The sequence below is a fragment of the Lissotriton vulgaris genome, chromosome 4_1 (genome assembly GCF_964263255.1).
Source record: "Lissotriton vulgaris chromosome 4_1, aLisVul1.2, whole genome shotgun sequence".
Lineage (NCBI taxonomy): Eukaryota > Metazoa > Chordata > Amphibia > Caudata > Salamandridae > Lissotriton > Lissotriton vulgaris.
Genome location: NC_141691.1, coordinates 1,873,368,780 through 1,873,382,450, shown reverse-complemented (window position 1 = coordinate 1,873,382,450; position 13,671 = coordinate 1,873,368,780). Strand labels below are relative to the sequence as shown.

At 42.3% G+C, this 13,671-nt stretch overlaps 1 protein-coding gene across 1 annotated transcript in view; it reads left to right on the top strand.

Annotated features, from left to right (window-relative positions):
* Nucleotides 1-13,671, top strand: part of LOC147724659 (uncharacterized) — a 1,014,146-nt gene that overhangs the window by 459,716 nt on the left and 540,759 nt on the right. The window lies entirely within an intron of this gene.

Genomic DNA, 13,671 nt, shown 5'->3' with positions numbered 1-13,671 from the left:
CAAGGATGTTGGTGTGGGTGAAAAAGAGCCAGCCATTTGTTGTGTGTGATTGGCATCCAGGACACCAAAGAAGATGACGGACGGAGTGCTGAAACTTTTCAACCACTCACCCCCAGTCAAGATATCTGGGTTATATCCATTGTTCATTTGCTCACTATGTCACCCCAGTTTGGACCCAGCCATGTGCAAGTCAAGCCAAAAAAACAATGGATTTAGACCCAGATCTCTGTACTGGTGGTGAATGTTTGACATTGTTCAGCATTTCGTCCATCAATTATTCTTTTTGCATTTGTCACCCTGATTGGGCCAGGTATAGTCCAGACGTGGGTACCATGCTCACCATGCCACTAGAGTCAAGCTAGCCTGGCTGATTAGAGATGATACCCTGAAACCGGTCCTAGGATGCTTGTTTCCGGTCCAGATGGGACCTTGCCTGGCAGTTTGAGCTGGACTGCTCCCATAGGTACCAGGGTCAAGACTGATTTGTATATGGCTTGGTCTAAACTGGAATGGCATGCCTAGAAAAAACCCTATGGATGTAGGCCCAGATCTCTGTACTGGGGTGAATGTATGACGTTTTTCTGCATTCTGACTAACAATTGTTCTTTTTGCAACTGTCATCCCAAATTGGATGGGTATGCCTATACATGGGTCCCGTGCTCTCCATGCCACATGGAGTCAAGCTAACCTGGCTGAGGAGAGGTGATACCTCGAAACCGGTCCTAGGATGCTTGTTTCCAGTCCAGGGAGGACCTGGGCTGGCAGTTTGGGCTGAACTGTTTCTATGGGGAACAGGGTCAAGACTAATTTGCATATGGCTGGGTCTAAACTGAAATGGCACGGGGAGCAACAAAACAATGGATTTAGGCCCAGATCTCTGTACAGGGGAGAATGTTTTACATTGTTCAGCATTCCGTCTATCAATTGTTCTTTTTTCATATTGACACCCAAGCACATATTGCCAGCATTATTTTGCATTTGTTTTAATTTAAACCCTTTACTCAAAGGGTCCCTCCTTAATAACTAAATAGAGAGCTGAGAGGCAACAATATACAGTACAGTACATAAACCAAGCGGTTTTCAAAGGGTATTCATATATGTTCACAAAAAAGAGTAGCTGCCCTTCAGATTATTCTTCAAAGAATTTTTTATTGCAGTCTTCAAACACAATCTTGACAGAGATGACAGCCAATGCGTTTCGCCCAGATTGGGCTTCCTCAGGGCAAATTTTGAATGTCAACGGTACTTCAGTGTGATGTCACACGGAGGGCGAGCCTGATTTTCGGGTGTCGAATTAACGCTGTCTAAAAGAGAAAAGGTCCACACGCTTTCTATTTAAAGATCAATGCCAGTATACATTGAAAATTTGCTTTCAGATGAATCTTCCTCTAATGCGTATAATGGTCAGGTCTGAATCAGTAATACATTATTTTCCGGGTGGACACTATGATAGGTGTCGCTGGATGTAACAAGTTATGTTGCAGAGCGCGATGGAGCCATCCAGCACCCGGTTCTGAATCTTCGTAGGGGTCTGTCTTGCAGAGAAACCCTTTGAAAACCGCTTGGTTTATGTACTGTACTGTATATTGTTGCCTCTCAGCTCTCTATTTTGTCTGTTTAATTAAGGTTCTATAGCAGTGGACCTAAGAGGTGGGCAACTTTGGCAAATAAGGTTTTGCTTTGACTGTCGTGTATATATCAGGGTAGTGCAACTGTTGATTCCTACTGCTATTTGTTGCTTCTTTGAACTCCCTCCTTAATGACCAGGGGAAATGATTCTATGGTCTTCTACTGCTACAGACCATAGTCTATTTCCCCTTCCACCAGACCACTATCAATATTAGTACCTGTCGCGGGTCATGCAAGCCCCTACTATACATTCGAATGAACCAAAGGCTCAAAACAGGCAGAGACATGGAACTCAATTGATAAAAAAAGCTGTTTTTTAAACAAAAGTTTGAACTTTCAGAACAAACCACCTCTGCCCTTTGCCCTAGCCACTTAACCACGGTGGCAATTCCGCAGCGGTGCGGTGGTTTAGTGCAGTGGGTAGGGCCGCGACGGCCAACAGACATGCTCAGCACTACGGAGGTAGTGCGCACGACGGCTTTTGGCCATCAGAAGCAGCAAAGGATCTAACCTATTTGCATTTCCTTTGATCAAATCAAAGCAATAATTAATCCTACATTGTCTGTGTGGAAATCCGTCTCACAATGAACTAACCAAGAACGCTCCAACTGCTCACACCGGCGGCGTACTCCCCATTGGACCTGTCTCTAAGACATAGGAGCTATAATTTAAGAACAAAGCAATACAATTCTCAGTAAGAATGACAGACATAGGCCAACGTTTTAAGGGTTTATATAAAGAAGGATTAAGGCATAATACATTAAATATATCATTGGTAAAGTTAGCACAAAAGCATCCACATCATAAATACAAAGAACTTAGTAAGGTTCTATAGTGAATCCAGCATAGATGAATGTATTAAGAGTGGGAAAAAGGATTCCATTAAGCAGAGGAAATACAAGTCTTTTAAAGGACTTTAGACAAAGAATATTACATATTACTACATAAATACATGGTTCCTAGGATATGCACCAATGAGGAACAGGCGACAAGCACATCTTACTACAAAATACATTTGAGGATTCTCTCATAATACTATTACATTAGATTCTGAGGTTCTCCGAGCCTTTTCAGATGGTGTGAGTTGTAAGACTGTATACCGAGTGGTCTGGGACAGGTGGGTCGCCTTGGTGAGGTACAACTTACCATCAAAGACTGGGAAAGCTCCAATCTTTCTATGTAAAGCTCAGAATTCTTTATACAAACAAAGGCAACAATGATCAGGTGGTGTATCGCGATGTCATTTCAAAATGGAAGACATCACTATCGCGGTGTATGTTAGCACAAGCCCAATTTCAAATGCATTAGAAGCTTGAGAACAGGTAAAACAATGTTCACAATACCCCCAATGATTTCTGAATCAACACATCTACATTACAACACACCTTTCATCAACTTAGGGTTCTTTTCTTTCGATTCTCCTAAATTGTTTCTATTGTCGTAGAGTTCACTTTGCACCTCTTCAACTTTTACATCAATTCTTTTTCTTCCTCTTGATGCTGACAGCTTCTTAAACCCATAATTTAACCCATTGCTTTATGAAATTCTTATGCTAAACTTTAGGAAATAGATCACACATGCAACACCAATTAGTATAATCAAAAGAGGAGTTAAAAGCAATTTCAGTATACCTAGGCACCTCTCTGTTCCAATACAGTTATTGCCATGCATAATCATAGATCTCATTGCATGCAATTCTTTATTAATGACAATTGAAGCACCTGCAGTATTAGTGGCAAATGTATCTACTAAGGTTCACCGGTTTCTAATCTTAACATGATTTAATGCAACTTCTACTGAGGGTATTAATGCTTCAAAGATACCGCTAAGTATCTGCTTAAAGTCTTACTTACTCCTTTTGATGTAAGGGTCCATGGGTATATCTAACTCAATGGTATGATAGTTTCTAGGAAAGACTAAAGATGCACAACAACAACCTACCCAATTATGTGTTAACTGGGAATAAGCTGATTTACCACACACATAATATATCCCCTAGATACTCATCTCCAATTCAGCAAAGGTGCTTTCCTTCGCTAGGTAACTATGTTCACAGTCACTCCAGCCCACTGTCTTGACAGAGTCATTCTCCTCTTGTTTACTGAGCATACACTATGTTCCCTTCTTGGCGACATTTATGCTCAATCTTGGGGGTGGCTTCATCAAAATGTATTTTCTCTTTTTGATAATGTGTTCTTTATTAACCTTGCTCCCTTTCCCTTCATCTAGTCTTGTCCTTTCATTCAGCTCATCTACAAAAAACTTTTCCTCTTTGCTAATTTTGCAATCCTGCATTCTTTGGTTAGTAGCACTCATGGTATTCACAGGAATAAATAATTTCATCATATGCGCATGCTGATCCCTTGGTTTAAGAGAAATCATAAGCATGTTAGGAGACCACAAATACACATTTACATATTTTACAATTGATGCATTTTCTAAGGACTTGTCATAGTCAGTACAGAACAGCTTGATAGAATTTTGTTGATAGAACTGATTAAGGAAAACAGAACATGAAAAAGACAAAGGTAGATGAAAATAGGCAGTCCCCTCAGCTGTGAATACCAGAAGATAGGAACAAACGAAAGAATACTTGACCTGCATGGTTTTCACATATTGAGCTGACATTTGAAAGTAGACATTATAACTATTAAAAGCTTCAGGGTGCAAGTAGACATTATTACTTAAACACCTTCAAGGTGCTCACATTTGAAAGTATACATCATAGCTTAAACACCTTCAGTACGAGGAACATCTTAGACGTTACCGCCATGCACCTTTTGGTTAAAAAAGCACGTTTAATTGTTATGTTTGCGGGAATACAATAAACATTTCCACCCAGTAGATGGACATCTAACATCCACCCAAGCACAGAAACTGAAATAGCAACTGCCAAAACTACAAGTAGAATTGTGCATCAGGTCAAGCCAAAAAGTTGTTACTTCAGAAGAAGCTACTAATGCTTCTATCACTACCCTAATGTCGCTACTCTATCTTGAAAGCTACCGGGGTTTTTGTTTCTGCGTCAACTGGAGGCCTAAGGCTCTAAGATCCTCTAACTGTTACCCTTATTCATCCCTTTTTTCGACTTAAGTCAGCTGCCTGCGTAAATTGAGCCCCTAGTATTGTAGAATTAGAGCTCAAAGTGGTTTGTCAATGTCAGTCAGTCAGTCATCATATTCAATGTCAATCCTTGCAAGATATGTCCAATCTGGACCTGAATACTTGAGGTTGATGTTTCTCTCTCTTCTAGGTCATTTTGAATCAGTCAGGTCTCACCTCTCAACTTCAGTATCTGGTTGCTCGGCAAGGACTTTTTCCTCTAAATTGCTGACCTCTCTCATAGTTTATGGTCATTTTGTTGCTGTTAACAGTCTCTTTCGGTTAGTCTTTGGACAACTTTTCTCTGTTCTTGTATGATCCTCGGAGATGCTTGTGATCTCTGGCTCAGATTAAGCTGATTCGTCTTCTGAGGTGGAGCTTTCTTTGCAAAGGCCACTCTCCATTTTCTGCAAATATGATTTAGACAGGCTTGGTCCATCCATCCCCGAGATTTTGCTGTCTCTGAGGATGCATATTCTTAACCCAGTAACTGGCGTCGCAGTCGTCACCGGAATGACACTTTGTTGAGTTTGCTCTGTGGGAGACTGCAAGCTCTCAGACTAGCCTTCCTCTTCTTCTTTGGATGCCTCAGAGACTTCAAATCTAGGTGGTCTTGATGAGTTAGTAAATGTTGGCTCCCCTTCTCTTTCTTCTATTCTCACCCTCTTGGTATGCGAGGCATGTATCCAGTTTGGCAGTAGTTGCTCCAAAAGTTCCTGTTTGGGATTCCTCCATTGTTTGAGGATGAATTGAACATTATGGTGCAGAGATAAGCTAGCGGATATTGTTATGGTTGTCTTTCAGTTTGTCCAGTAACCCCCATCAAATTTCACATATGATTTTAGGCATTGCTGTCCTGTTCGCGTTCCTTTTGTGTGGACTCATGGTATGGTAGCCATGTCCACCTATGACTCCTGGCTCCAGGATCGACAGTCCCAGGGAGCACACCTGTACTGATTTTCCCTGAGTCAGGGTTAGACTTCGGGTTTTCGAGAATGAAGGTTCTCCTGTTTCTGACTTGTGTGAGTGGTCAATCCTCTGCCAGGATGTTGATCTGTTTTCTTGGTCTTCCTCCGTTGGGTCAATATCGGGCTCCCCCATGATCAAGGGATCTCCATATAAGAGTTGCTGTGTTGTCAGGGGTGTAGTCACTGCTCAATCACGTGGCAGTCATCTGAGTGTTGCCTGCAATACAAGGGCTAAGGTCTTCTCCATCCTTTTCGTGGTCCGCATGCCAGATGTTTCCTTGTGGTTCATCTTGGGCCTAATGAATCTCATCTATTCGGTCTGTCACCTGCTCTTTGCACCTACACAGGGGTCTTGGCTCCAGGGGCAGGTGTTTGCGGCTTGAAGGGGTTCTCTGGATTTCTTTTCCTTGGCAGTTGTTTGCTATGGGTTTCCTCCTCTTTCTCATCCTCTGTTGGCTGTGGAGTTTCATTTACTATGATTGAGCAGTTGCGATTCTGACTGAACCTTGCATATTTGCTCCCCAGTTTTGTGATTTATCACTGCACTGTTCATCATTAAGAAGGGGTTGTTCATGCCTTCTGCCCAGAGTGTGGCTTGGCAAGGTCTCTTGAGGGTTGTCTTGTTGCTTCTTCTCAGCTCTGAGTGGGTGAGTGTCCAGTATTGGTGGCATCCACTGCGGTCTCTCCTTGGTCTCATCCCTTCTCTGTCCTCTCATCCATTATTTGTTGTCCCTCTGGGCTACCTCCCTTGAATGTTTTATCTCCCCTGTTCCTTTTCTCCTGCTCTGTTTTCAGGGCTTGAATTGGTGGTTGCTCGCTCCCTTGAAGGGGAATTAGTTTCAGCTTCCTCTTCTATATTTCTTGCCCACAGTTGTCAGTCTGTGCAGTTGGGGTGCCACCCTGGGGTATTTTAAAGAAAGTGGTTCATGGTCCCTGGGGTATGTGCTCGTCCCTCTATTTGGCGTAATGCCTTTTGTCAGGTTGCCGGTGATCCCGTCCCCACTTCTTTTTCCACTGTTGTACTTGCCCATCCCCGTTGTCTCTATTTGATGGCTTGGCTCTAGGCACTTGCTTTTCTCTGTTGCCAGCTGTTGTTTGGAAATCCACTAGGATTCCACCTTTTCCTCTTGCAATGCGGGCTGGGTCCCTTTCTGCAGTGGTGTGCAGTTCATGGGCTCCAGTTTGATTTCTGATGGTTTTTGGTCCTTTGGCCCCTCTTCTCTGGCTGCTCAGTTCCGGTCCAGGGAAGACATGGCTTGGCAGTTCGGGCTGGACTGTTCCCATGAGGCACAGGGTCAGACTGATGTGCATATAGCCATGTCTGAACTGGGGTGGCAGAGTGGGCTAAAGAATGGCGATGGATTAAACCCAGATCTTTTGACTGGGTGTGAGTGTTTGATTGATTCAGATGCTCCGTCCATCACCACCCCCTTTTGTACCGCTGGCTGCTCAGTGGGCTGCTGTGTGAACTTGCCACTGCTCTAGCTTGGCTTGCTCCTTGGGGGCAGTAGATTTTCTTCTCAAGCGGCAGCATAATCAACTTGAATGGCTATGCGCTCATGCACGCTGCATGGTACTATTCCCACAGATTTTTTTGCGCTACTCCAGCTACAGGCACTATAAAATACCAGAATTGCTTTCTGCTTGTTCAACTGCCTCTATTTAACTGTCTTGATAGAAAACGACCTTTAAAGGTAGTAAATTACCAGAAAGGCTTTATGCTGAGGGACTTTCTTTTTTGAATTTTTCTGGCAACTGCCTCTATTTAACTTTTTTGATCAAAAATGACCAGCAGAGGTCAGTAAAATACATACCAGAATCACTTTAGCATTCTCTAAATTCCAGTACATAAAAATTGTCTTCCACAAGCACCCGTAGACAATAATATTTTTTTCAAATCTTGTTTTTTCAGCGATACGAGCACTGAAGGCCCTGATTTTATATTAAAAACAGAGCTTTGGACTATACCGTTTCCCGCTGAAAGGCAATATTTCTCTCATGTGTACCCATACCTGGCATGTCACGCAGTTTGGTGTTTGCAAACCATTGATCCAGGGCCTAATTATGAGTCGAGTATATTATGGTAATGCCCTATTGGCTTCCATAAATATTGATCTCTATGCCAAGTTACAAACCCTCCAAAACACTGCTGCCAGACTTATTCTGGATCTACCCAGGAGATCATCTTCCTGCGCCAATTTGAAATCCCTACATTGGCTACCAATCAGGCTGAGACGCAAATTTAAGACTCTTTGCCTCATACATAAGAGCCTCTACCACTCTAGCCCAGGGTACCTAGGCTGCGAAAATACTAAATGACCAGAACCTTGAGATCTAGCTCTAAATTTCTCTTAACATCATTGAGAGTGCGTACCACGAGACAGGGTGGATGGTCTTTTTCTCATCTCACTCCCCATCTTTGGAACAAGCTTCCCTCACATATCTCGTCCATCTCAGATCATATGTCCTTTCGTAAGGAATTGAAAACCTGGCTATTTCCCAACTAATAGCGACCTGATGAGCCTCACTGTGTCTGCAAGCGCACTGAGACCTCTAACGGTGATATGTTGCACTATAGAAGACTACATGACTTTGACTGACTTACTTTCCGTCCATGTTCAAGAACAGTAGATGTTTCAGCACCCAGGCTAGTGTGCTGCATAGCTAAATGCATATAAGGTCCTAAAGGCAAGACCGATTGCATTGCAAATGTTTGTTACTGGTATGCCCTCTGCTGCGGCACGCTGTAGGAGATAATTTAAAGTCATGATTGCTTTGTTTAAAGCAGCTGGGGCTCAAGTGGCCATATATCAGCAGTTAAAACATCTTATTAAAGATCGCTTTTGGATATTCTCCACTGGTATAGAGGCAAATGATTTCTTGAAGCAAATTCAGATGAAGGCGACCTAAAGAGCTGGTGATGTATTGAAATGTGTTAATGAAGTTTTGTGTAAACTTCTACATTTCTTTTTGGTTGTTTAGCTGAGCTCTACAGAGGCAATGGCAGGTGGAAGCAAGGGCAGTTGGAGCATTGGTAGAGTCCAGGTGCTAATCCAGGGCACCCACATAGTGATGGGTAAAGGATACGAGGGTTGATGGGGGAGCTTCCTTCTGATAGCGGGCCCTTGGATTTGGGATGGTGATGGGTTTGGGAGTTGTAGATGGGAGGGTCAGGGCCAGGGTTACGAGGAGGGAGGGCTTTGGCTGCGGGTTGCACTGGGGGTTATTGACGAAAAAATGGTGGTACTAATGTAAAGTTTGCTCCAAAAGACATTCAGATGGATCAAAACAGAATTCAGAAAGAATCATCCAGAAACAGCTCAAGAAACTACAGAACGTTCAAAGTGCCACAGTCAGACTGGTCCTTCACATCCCCCAACACAGCCACATCATGCAACTCGTACGACAACTCCACTGGCTCCCAGTCAACAAGAGAATCACGCTTAAGCTCCTCACATAAAGCTGCAAAGCTCTCCATGGCGAAGGACCAGCATACCTGAACCAACGCCTCACATCCCACGTACTCGCCAGACAACTCCATTTCACCCAGCTCGCTCTAGCCTCCGCCCCAGGATCCACAAGACCAGAACTGGAGGAAGATCCTTCTACCTCGCCGCCAAGACATGGAACATCCTGCCCCTCCACCTCATGCAATCTGCGTCGCTGACCCAATTCAAGAAGGACCTCAGGACCTGAGTCTTTGAATGATCCTACACCCAAAAGGACCAGCAGCCCCCGCCCCAGCACCTTGATGGGTTAGAAGCTGTGTTATACAAGTCCCTGATTAATTGATTGATTGAGTCCTGTTGTTTCCCCTTGAAGAAATAGTCTTTGGTTCTAACATCCTTCTGGCTGTTGTAGTAGCCCTGTCCGACCTAAATGAGATAGGCCTGTAGTGCTGATAAACAAGAAAAGTAAAAGAATTTGAGCATTTTCTGTAGTTTTTGGTAACTAAACTGACTGGTCTCTGGAGAACCTGAAAAAACAAAGAAGTAAATGAAAGGACCATGTGAGTAATTATAGTGAAATGGAAAAGCAAGGCAAGCACCCTCCCAGCCACCACAGGAATCATCAATCTGTCAATATTGGTGCAGTAGTTACCTGTTCCACACGTGGTGCACATTTGCCTATTGTATCTCTTTTACCATGGAAGAAATCTACTCAAGGACAGTCTTGTATAATGATCTTTACTGGCCGCCGAGTTAGGGAATGAAAAAACAGAAGGATAGGGATTGGAGACATTGTCTTTGTGTCTTTTGAGGGAATGGAGGCTTCTTGTAGCACACTGATCCACTCCAATCATCTCAAATGCGGCAATGTATTCCAGACACCATATATATAATTGTTCTTCTATTACATTTTTTTCCCAAAGCAGTTTGATGATATATGTTGATTTTGAAATATATATATTTTTTGGCATTTGGTCATTTATTCAGGCAAATGATATCATACCTCGTCTTTTTCACATGTTAACAAATCGTTAGGAACGCAAAAATAGTTTATTCATCTGATAGCAGTAGCCACAAATATTGACATGTATTTGTCCATACATTGTCCCACTGCATTGTGTTCTGCACATCAGTTGTCAGTTTGGTTTCGTTACTCATCTGTGTCATCCCAACTACATTTTGGCTAGAGTGGGCATGGACCTGTTTTCCGGGTTCTCTCAAAGGGTTTACCGTAGTTCGGGTCCCACTTGAGTCTGAATCAATGCCAAGGGAATCGGAGAATTAGGAGAGATCAGTAGGAATCTGTGTCTTCGAGCATGGAAAATGCAGTCTAGAAACACATCGCTACTAATCAAAATAAAGAAATAAAGGGGCTTATTACCAAGCAATAGCGATAATTATCGCTATTGCTTGGTTAGCGTGAAAAGATTATCGCCGAGCTGCGGCGATTTTTATCACAGATAAACCTTGGTATTACTAAGGTTTATCGCAAATGCAATAAAAATCGGCCGCAATGCATGAATATCGCTGAAAAGTCAGCGATATTCATGTGTTAGCAAGCTAATGCTCTTAGACATGTTATCCACCTCCCATTGGATAACATGGCTAAGAACTGCTCAGGGCAGGTGTTAGCTTTTGGAGATATTCGCGCTTAGCGCGAATATCTCCAAAAGTTGGTAATAGGAGATAGCGATGTTAGCGACTGTTTCCAGTCGCTAACATCTTGGCACGCCCACTTTGCATGTCATTAGTGATAAATATCACTGACATGCAAAGTGGGGCCCAAGATGGTTGCTATCTCCTACTAGCTGTCGCTAACTGGTGTTAGCGACAGATAGGTAATAGGGAGATAATTTTATCTGCGCTTTCTTGGCTTTTAAAGCCAATAAAGCGGTGATAAACCCCCTTGGTAATATGCCTCAAAGTATTTAAAAATAAAAATCCATAAACTAAGCATGTCTAGTGCAGTTCTATATTGGTTTTATATATGCAATACATGGTGGTGGGTGGGTCAATGCAGTCATCCACTGATCAATAGATCAATGGGTTTTGATCAAGGTATACCTCTTTTGGGTGATCCAGATAGTCTTGGACTATCCTCTGATGGTCATTGGCGCTGCCACTTTCTCAACCTCAGTTGTCTCCACCTCTGCACTTGCCTTAAGCCCTGTCACTTGAAACCTAGCCATTGCAGAGCTTGAAACAGATTCTTCTATTGCTGGTGATGATGGTGTTGTCTGTAAGACAACAACAGTTCCTCTCTGGAGGTTGAAAACTGCACTCCAGAACTTCTGCGCAGGCCTTTGACTTCAAGTGGTTCTTTTTCCAATTTTCTTCATTGATTGACAATCATTGGGTGAAGGAGAACTTTTTTTAAAAGTGCACTTGGGATAGGTAAAATTAGGTAAGAATTAAAGCTGAGGTTTCCAAGTGTATTCCTTATTGAAAACAGCACCCTCTACGTAGCCCTATCTTTTAAGGTTTAAAAGTACCCACAACTGTTTTTTATTGACCAGATTTTGTTTGGACCTTTTTCACTACCTTATGATTCACCCTTATGGGGCGCATAAAGGGCAGCACCTTTCACCCAATGATGAGATTACTTTTAAATATAGTCCCTGTCATTTATTTTGTATTTTATGGGGCCCTAATGAGCAGTTTTATTGTGTTTGATACAACATTATGTTTATTCTGTATTTTTTGGGGCTGTTATGATGTTATTTTACTTTATATCTGGACTTCGCTTACATCTTGATATAAGTTTTGGTGGTATGATGGATTGACTGTATTGCCTTCTTTAATCCTTGATGCTAATTTTTCATTGTGTTTGCTTGACTTTTATGGTTTTCTTTGTAAAAAACAAATGTAGTTTTGTTGATTGATTGTCAATCTTAGTATTGCAAAGTGAAACGCCCGCTTCTGAAAAATTTAATTAAAGTGGGCAGTATTTTATTATACCATGGATGAAGTATTGTGGCACATGTGTGCTCTTTGGAGGACACAATCTTTTTAGCAGCTTTGGAATAACAGCCAAATAAAGTATTAAGCCCTGAACCAACTAATATGCTTCTTCATTGATACCAGCGAAACGTTGTGCCACCTTTTTTCAACTGGTCCTGTAGCTAATGCATCAAAACTGTCACTTTCTATAATTCTAAGGCTTTCAGGAACTTTCCTTTTCCCTCATCTTTCATGGCGGGTATCTGGCTTTTGGCTGGGGTCCAATCCATGTCAAAATCATCAGAAGGGGGAGAAGATTGTGGAGTACCCTTTCATTTTATTGCTGGAGATCAGGACATCAATGGTTTAAAAGCAACATCATGCTCAGCAGGATACTCAACTTCCTGTTCTGCTCCTACTTCAGGAAGACGTGTTGCTTGCTGCAGCTCCTGTTGGCCAATTGCTAAGAGACATGGGCATGGCCTTAGGTTGAGATGGTGCAATTGAAACAGGAGTGTTTCTTGCACCCTTTTGATGCCCACTGGAGTGTGCGTCATGTTTTCTGAAAAGGCAAATGACTGCACAGCAGTGGTGACAGTCTTCTTCTTCTCCTCACTGGCCACTACCATGGCAGGAACACCCTTCTTTGAGGACATCTCAGATGGTGTGACTGCCAGCCTTCTGTATTGTGTGTGATGTCTCTTGTGCACCTAAGAGCAAACAAATAAGAACAAAATTCAGTCAAACGTGGTATTTGCAATTTGAATCTACAGACAATATAATTTAATGAGGTAATCACAAATGATTGACACTAGTGTATCCGTTGCGAAGTTGAGGGGTACAGGGGCTCTTTAACAGGTATGCCTCAATGACCTCAAAGTGTTATAGGATTAATACCTCAAATCTTGCATCTAGTGCAAGAAAAATAGACTGGGATTAAGATCTCCTCAGTGAAACAATAAGTCTTCTCAGACATAGTTTAAAATCTCCAATGGTTTGTTTGTTTTATCAGCTAAATAAGCAACACAGGCCAACACATGTTTCATCAGGGGCATTTTTAACAATAGCTAATACATTTTTTGAAGAAGCAGAGCAAATATAATGAGTATTAATGCCAAATGTGCAGAGAATGTTATATAAACAATAAATGAGGAACAGTAAAAGAAAAAAGAGGGAAAAAAAACAATTTTAGGAGCACATAGAAAAAATGAAAAAAAGACAATTCTGATAGTCACTCAAATGGCAAAGAAAACCCAATTGACAGAAGAGAGAGAGAAAAAGGAGTGGTGAAAATAATGAGAAATGAAAGAACCTTATCTGTGATCAAAAAGCGAAGAAGTAACTAAGAAGAATCCATTTTGTGATTGAATAGTACAAAAAAAGAACCATTGCGAAAACCTGAAACCATGCAAAAGAGGAAAGTACATGTGCAGTTAAGTCTCTACAACTCGGCTGTACTGTACAGCCGGGCTGGAGAAACTGCACAGACTCCCTGTCCTGGACGGAGTGTCTTTCCACCCCGCTCAGGCCAATCCCCACACTGCTCTCAAAGCATGAGAGCAGTGTGGGGATTGAATAGGGTG